Source organism: Octopus sinensis, linkage group LG6, assembly GCF_006345805.1.
Source record: "Octopus sinensis linkage group LG6, ASM634580v1, whole genome shotgun sequence".
Taxonomy (NCBI): Eukaryota; Metazoa; Mollusca; class Cephalopoda; order Octopoda; family Octopodidae; genus Octopus; species Octopus sinensis.
In genome coordinates, this window is record NC_043002.1 from 115262577 (window position 1) to 115269972 (window position 7396).

Here is a 7396-nt window from a genome sequence, read left to right on the forward strand (position 1 = left end):
AACAATAGTTAAACAGTAATGATAATAACAACAAACCTTATGGTGAATCAAAAAGCAGTACTCAGTTGAAGCTATAGTAATTTATGGATCAGAAATAAACCAACAGCAGTAATCAGTAGTAGCGTCTGTTCGAGAAAACAGACATTACATACAGCCAAGCTTCATATAGATACTTAATGCTAGCTAATTAGCAGATAATCTAATGTAAAAGCCGTGATAAACGGTATGTGCACAGCTCCATCTGGACTATTCCATTTCTGCACTTAAATATTATTTTTTATTTATTCCCATTCATGTGAAACCACTTATTGAAGTTCAAGTCATTGATGCAATTTTATACCAATTGCTATTTTTACTTTTGTTATGTTACGATTCAATTATACTTTAGTTTGATTTTAATTATTACTTACTACATATAATTCAATTGTTATTATTATCTCTAATTTTTATTGTTAAAGTGAAAGTATCTGACATAAAATAGAGAAATGTTTTTGTTTCACTTTTAACGCGTAACACTGAAATAGTTGAGAAGATATGATATTGCTATGGGCTCACCCTAGGCAAGAAGTTGAACATTTTTTTGCCCATGAAACTACATGGACCCTAAGTAAGGCATGTGTAAAATTTGAATGAAATTGGTTGTGCAGTTCTCAAGTTTTAGGGAAACACACAGACAGACAGACACACACACACACACATTCTCAGTTTTATATAGAGAGAGATTCAATGAAAGTAGTAAAGTCTTTTAAAGTATCAAAATGAATATAGAGAATACATTAGTGCGTGTTCAGTTATTTTTACCATTACCATATTGAGCTATGAGAGCTATGATTGTTCAAACAATGTATTTCTATCTGTTAAATAGAAACGTAAGGAGTAACAGTCACAGGTCTTTTGAATTTTGCGAGCTATTTTTTTGTTTTTGGTTGCCTCATAGGCGTTTATAAAGCATGGATTAGATATAAGATTCTATGTAGACTTTCTGTACAATGGTTTCTTTCGAATGCTTACAAAACTGTATATTGCAAGAGGTATTAGGGGGTCTTCGTGAAGTGAAATTATTGTAAATGGAAATTGAGATCACAAAGATGCTCACTGTACATAGCCCTACGGCTCAACGGCTCTCATCATCACATAAATTATTATAATGTGATATATATATATATTATATATATATATATATATATATAATATATATATATATATATATATATATATATATATATCCTTAAACTGTTTACCATCGTATGCATCTATTAATCGATAATCTGTGTTGGAATAGCATCCACTTCATTACTGACACTTAATTAATATCCGATACGAAATATAAAAATAAAAACAGGTTCAAGGCTGAGCTTGTTGTTTACGTTAGAAAATATGTCTCATCGTAGCAGTCGCAGGATCGATCGATCGAAAGTAGTTCACACAAAAGATACTTATTACAAAATTGCTCTGTCAGCATGCATTCATTTGTTTATCTTCTATACATCATCTGTTCAATGGCTTCCTCTCTTCATAAATAGACTCAACTGGATCGAGTTAAAATAAATCATTCTAAACATGAAATTCTGAAAATAGATGGAATAGAAAAATTAAGAAAAGAAAAAAAGAGGAATGGCAAAATCCATTTTACAGTGAGTGAATTGTATAGAAAACAGAGTTATTATTTTCAATGTAATTGTCTATTTTTGACTTGCATGCAAGTATTTTGATTGAGGACGGTGCTGACCCGCAGGAATATGAGTGTGTCAGTGTGTCTGTGTACGCGTGTGTGTCTGTGTACGCGCGCGCGTGTGTGTGTGTGTGGAGAGAGAGAGATACGTGCGCGTACATGCATGTACACACATTATGTGTGTGGGGAATCGACAATGAAAATTGACTGTCTTCAATACGTATTATTTCTACCTTCAAAGAAGAAATATTTTGTAATTATTTATTGTTATTGGAAGTAACGAACAACGTTGTTGCTAATATAAGAGGAGAATGAACATTTGCTTTTATTATTAATTTTCCAATATTACCTTCGGAAATAGACATTCAATCAATCTTATTATTTTCTTTGTAATATCTCCATACTTATGGACGACATCTTGAAACTTTTGTTAAATCAACTGTGTTTTTATTCTCACGTGCTCGTTGTTATATTAGGTTATTTTTGGATTCGCGACATGATTCCCGATTTTAAAACTTTCCAAGGTAGTTTCGTCTCTTCAAAAAGCGACCTGTTTTTGGTAGCAATTAAGTATTGTGTAGTTCTTTTATCTTTTATTTGTTTCAGTCACCAGGTTGCAGCAACGCTGGGGCATCACCTTGAATAATTTTTGGTCGAATGAACCGACTTATTTTATTTTTTAAACCTGGTACTTATTTTATCGCCGCTCTCTCTTGCCGAACCACGGGGATGTAAACACACGAACACCAGCTGTCAAGTGATGATGGGAGCAAGCACAGGCACAACGACACACCCATAGATACAGATATGTACGACGGACTTCTTTCAGGTTCCGTCTACGAAATTCACTTACATGACTTTGGTCAACCCGTGGAAGACATTTGCCCATGATTCCATACAATGGGACTGAACCTGGGACCATATAGTTGTGAAGTAAATTTCTCACCACACAGCCACACATTTTATGCCATAATATACCAAAGATTCTCTAAATGAACAAATGGAGTAACGAAATATTTCCTCAAGAAAATTAAACTCGCATAAAGAGCTGAAATTTGATGAACAAACCACGAGCAGAATATCCAAGCGTATATGTGACTGGAAACCCATTCGCTTAACGATCTGAAATTTAAACAACTAATCACGAATACAAGTGCTAAAAGAGTATATCCGAACGGTACGCTAAATGAACGAAGTACACAGCGAACAACTTTCTGAATAGCGTCACTGCAGCCAACAAGTATACTATGCAAACATATAAGTGTTGGGTGAGCGCGTACAAACGGTTCGTTAACGTCCATGTACGTATTTTATGCAGCTTACAAATTTTCATATTTTATATTGAAAATAATATTTCTCATATTTTCGGCTAAAAACATAACTATAGATCAAACGTGCGCGCATTCACAGAAACATACATGCAAACACGCATACACACAAACACAAACACATACACACAAACACACACGTATATATTTGTGTATTTGAAGTTGATATGCGGACAAATACAGCACCATTTCATACCGTGTTGTGTAGTTTGGGTGCGGCATGGAACAGACTACCCCTATTCATATGTATTTTAACTACTCATGTAACGAACAATTTTGTTAACAAACAGAGCCCCAGAACGGATTGTGTTCATCTATAGGAACATCACTGGACTTAATGTTCTTATTCTGTTGGTTCTGTAACCTAAGATGATTAGAAAAGGTTTATCTATGTATAATAAATTCAAAGTATTATTCTACATATCTTGAACTTTCAAAATAATTTGACTTGGTCATTCTCTGACAGGTTTATGGTCGAGCCTCTGGCAGTGGAGACCTCTGACGTTCTTGACCTCCGGGACATACCCCTGCTCACTGCTATCGTGGTAGAGATTGCTGTCCGCAAGCGCAAGCTCCGGGGGACAGAGTGATTGTTCCAACGCATCTCCCTCGCCATCTTCCGGGGCAACGTCTTTTCTATTTTGTCTACTGGGATCACGAGGCAGTCTGAATTACAAGAAATTGTAAGTTTCACTCTTTAATGCAGTTGATTTTATCTCCAGTTGATTTTATGCTTGTTGTAAAATTGACTCTGCGATTTGGCCGCCCAGCTAACTCACTGCCTCTCATCTTCATACAATTAACCATCGCAATTTATATTATTAACAGTTGACGGATATTTGTCCTCATCTTGTTTTGTTTTTAACACAACGGAGAAAAGAGAGGATAAAACCGATAAACTGTCCACAGTCTGTCTAGTCTATGTGAAAGTCCTCTCCGAAAAGATACAAAAGATATGCGGCCCATATGACATCAGAACAGTATTCAAAAGTAATACAACACTTCGCAAATATCTCCTTCGAGTAAAACCACCAACAGAAGAGAATATGACTAAGAACTGTGTGTACTCCATCCCATGCAGCTGTGGTAGGTTATACAAAGTCGAAACATGCCACCCCCTCAAAATAAGGGCAGAAGAACATCGCAAAGCTGTGACACGGGGAGATATTGATAAATCAGGTTTGGCTGATCATGTATGGAAAAATAGAGACATGAAGTTAAAATAATAGACAGAGAACAGCACTGGAAAATAGGAAAACTAAAAGAAGCAGCACATATGCTAGGACACAACAACCTCCTAAGCAGACTGAGTGCAGATATGAGAAGCATATGGGAACCGCTATTAAGGAAGAATAGGAGAATATTAGATTTATAAGCCCTAAAATTCACTCCATAAAGGCCCACGGGCATATGGCGTAGTGGTTAACAGCGCGGGCTACTAACTGAGTTCGATTCCTGGCAGTGACCTGAATAATAATATCAAAAATACCTTAGGAATGAGAATCCAGGTTCTAAATTTCTCCAAGACACCTGATAAAGGCTGTAGGGCATATCAGCCGAAACGTTGTGTTAACAACAAACATAATGAGGACAAATATCCGTCAATTGTAAATAATGTACAAAATTCCTCATCTCTTAAATATGGAACTGTATAACCATCGTAAGTCGGAATGTGCACTAGGTTTCTCTTCTTTTTTTCAAAGACATTTAAGTCCCAAACGTGACTGGCATAATCCAGGACGGATCTAAGATTTAATACATATATTTTGTACACCATTATTTCTTTGTTTGATCAAATGTAATAATGTGATATCTGTCAGTGCCCCATGCAGCCTTGCACTCGTTTTTGCTTCACTGTCTTTCATCTGTGCTAAAAATGCTGTGGAATCAATATTATTTCTAGTATTTTTTATCTCCTGAATATTTGGTATGTTTATGTTTACACTTTCTCTTCGACATACGACCGACTTCCGTTCGATTTGGTCGTATGTCAGATTTATATTCTTTAACACTATTTTCATTCAAACGGGTTATAAGACTATAAAACACAAAAATTTTATCCATAATTATTGTACATAATCTGAAAAATACATATGTTTTGTATTGTAAACGAAAATACAATCTAAAATTAATGTAGAAATTAATACAAATGAAATTCCGCATACATACAATAAAAAAAGTATTGCTTTTGCGAAAAAGTGCAATTGATAAATTTTGAAATTTCATAGTCGTGTTCTTAGGTTGAGATAAATGGTTTTTCGAGGAACATGGTGAGCTTTGTTTTAATTTTTTTTTTCCTTTTTCCATCATATATCTTACGATAATAACGTACAGTACCTTGAACGATACGTTCAACATTTGCAAAGCGTTTGACATCAGGGTCCATTGCTTCGAAACTATGCTGCCATAGTTATCGTACACGCAGCTGCCCAACGTTCGAAAATGGATTATTTTTTTTTTATCGATTTTTTTGTGTGGTCATAAGTGTTGATGGTTGTAAGTCGCAGAGGTGTATATTGCTGATCATGATGATTGGTTGTATATGTTATCCTCTGGTATTAATTATGAGGGCGGGGACAGTAGATTTGGTAAGGGTTACTTTGGGTGTGTTCTTTATAAGCAAGTTTTCTTGGAAATTGATATAAATTTGGAGATGTTGTGCAGCTGTGTTGTAGAATAGTGGCAAGTTCTATGTTGTTTACTGCGTAGGATATTGTATATATTTCTTAGAGTGGCTGTGGGAAAATCGTGTTTGTTATGCTTGACAAAAAGGAGCAAGGGGACATTGCCAGTTTTCAAAGTGATGATTTTGTAAAGTACATAGGATTGGTGGCCTTACAATTTGGTAGCCAGCATTTTGTGTATGTGTATGTTTGTTTTAATGAGATAATGAGCAGCCCTTGTATAATTTGATATCGGGAGATGGGGCCGAAAGAATTGGCATACAGAAGTTAGATCAGTCCCCGTGGGAGGTAATTTGGTATCTCTTATCTTTTATATTTTGTTTCAGTCATTGAACTGCTGCCATGCTGCAGCACCATCTTGAAGGGACTTAGTTGAGCAAATCGATCCCACTACATCTTTTTTTGAAACTCGTACATACTCTATCAATTACTTTTGCCGAATCTTTAAATTACCGGGACGTAAACAAACCAACATTGGTTGTCAAGCGGTGGTGGGAGATAAAGACACAAACGCATTCACATACAAACACACGCGCACATACATCACGGGCTTGCACACAGTTTCCATCAACCAAATTCATTGACAAGGAATTGGTCGGCCTGGGCTATAACAGGTATACTTGCCCAAGGTGCCGCGCAGGTGGACTGAACACGAAACCAAGTAGTTACAAAGGGAGCTGCTAGAAACATAGCAAAAGAATGGTTTCTCACTGGATCTATCAAATTAAAATAATTTATTAATGCATTAGCAAAGTTTTGTTTCGCTATTCTTCTAAACTACAGAATATATCTACAACAGACTTTAGTGAAGACTTCATTTGCAGGCACTTGCCAACGCTATGTCTCTCTATATAAGATTCTCCAGAAAAGAAAATGGGGATTTATCTGGGCGATTTTAAAGATAGTATTTGAATTTTTTAGCGACTGAATACTCCCTCTTTATCCCTTTTCTTATCAAATTTCTTTTGAAATACGCTGCGTTGTTTTAATTAATTTTGAAAATAATGAAGAATTTACGTTTATATATTTGTTTTGCAAGATTTTGGAACTTGTTTGCGTTATTCGTCTTTTACTGAATATATCTACAGGCACTCCCACCATAAACGCTTGTGACATTTTTTCTTCATCCTGTTGAACCGATAATCCCTACACATTTTTCTCTTTCCATTTTTTTCTTCTCAGTCCTTTCTCTCGAAGAGCGTAGACTTTTCCATTCTTCCCGAGCATCAAACCTGTCTTTGTCTTTTGTTTTCTGTAAATTCGAACTATATTCTTTTCTTTTACTTGTTACAGTCATTTGACTGCGGCCAAGCTGGGGCACCACCTTTCGTTGAGCAAATCGACCCCAGGACTTATTCTTTGTACGCCTAGTACTTATTCTATCGTTCTCTTTTACCGAACCGCTAAGTTACGGGGACGTAAACATACCAGCATGTTGTGGGGACAAACACAGACACACAAATACACACACACACACACATATATATATATATATATATATATATATATATATATATATATATATATATACGAAGGGTACTTTTTACAATAGAATGTCATATAAATTTTTGTTTATTCCCATGCCTTCCCCAAAAAACAAGCCTCTTGAATAGGACAGATTTGTGCAATTTTTCGCAAAAAATCTTCGTTGAGGATTTTTTTTTCTTTTTAAATTATTTACGTGTCTGTTTCACATGACTTTATTCATTTAA

At 35.5% G+C, this 7396-nt stretch overlaps 1 protein-coding gene across 1 annotated transcript in view; it reads left to right on the forward strand.

The window, feature by feature from the left end:
- The first annotated feature begins 3594 nt into the window (after positions 1 to 3594).
- Positions 3595 to 7396, forward strand: part of LOC115213525 (stAR-related lipid transfer protein 5-like) — a 55385-nt gene continuing 51583 nt past the window's right edge. Inside the window, exon 1 of the mRNA XM_036503499.1 lies at positions 3595 to 3683. The gene's annotated coding sequence lies outside the window, so the exon portion shown is untranslated. The remainder of the gene's footprint in view (positions 3684 to 7396) is intronic.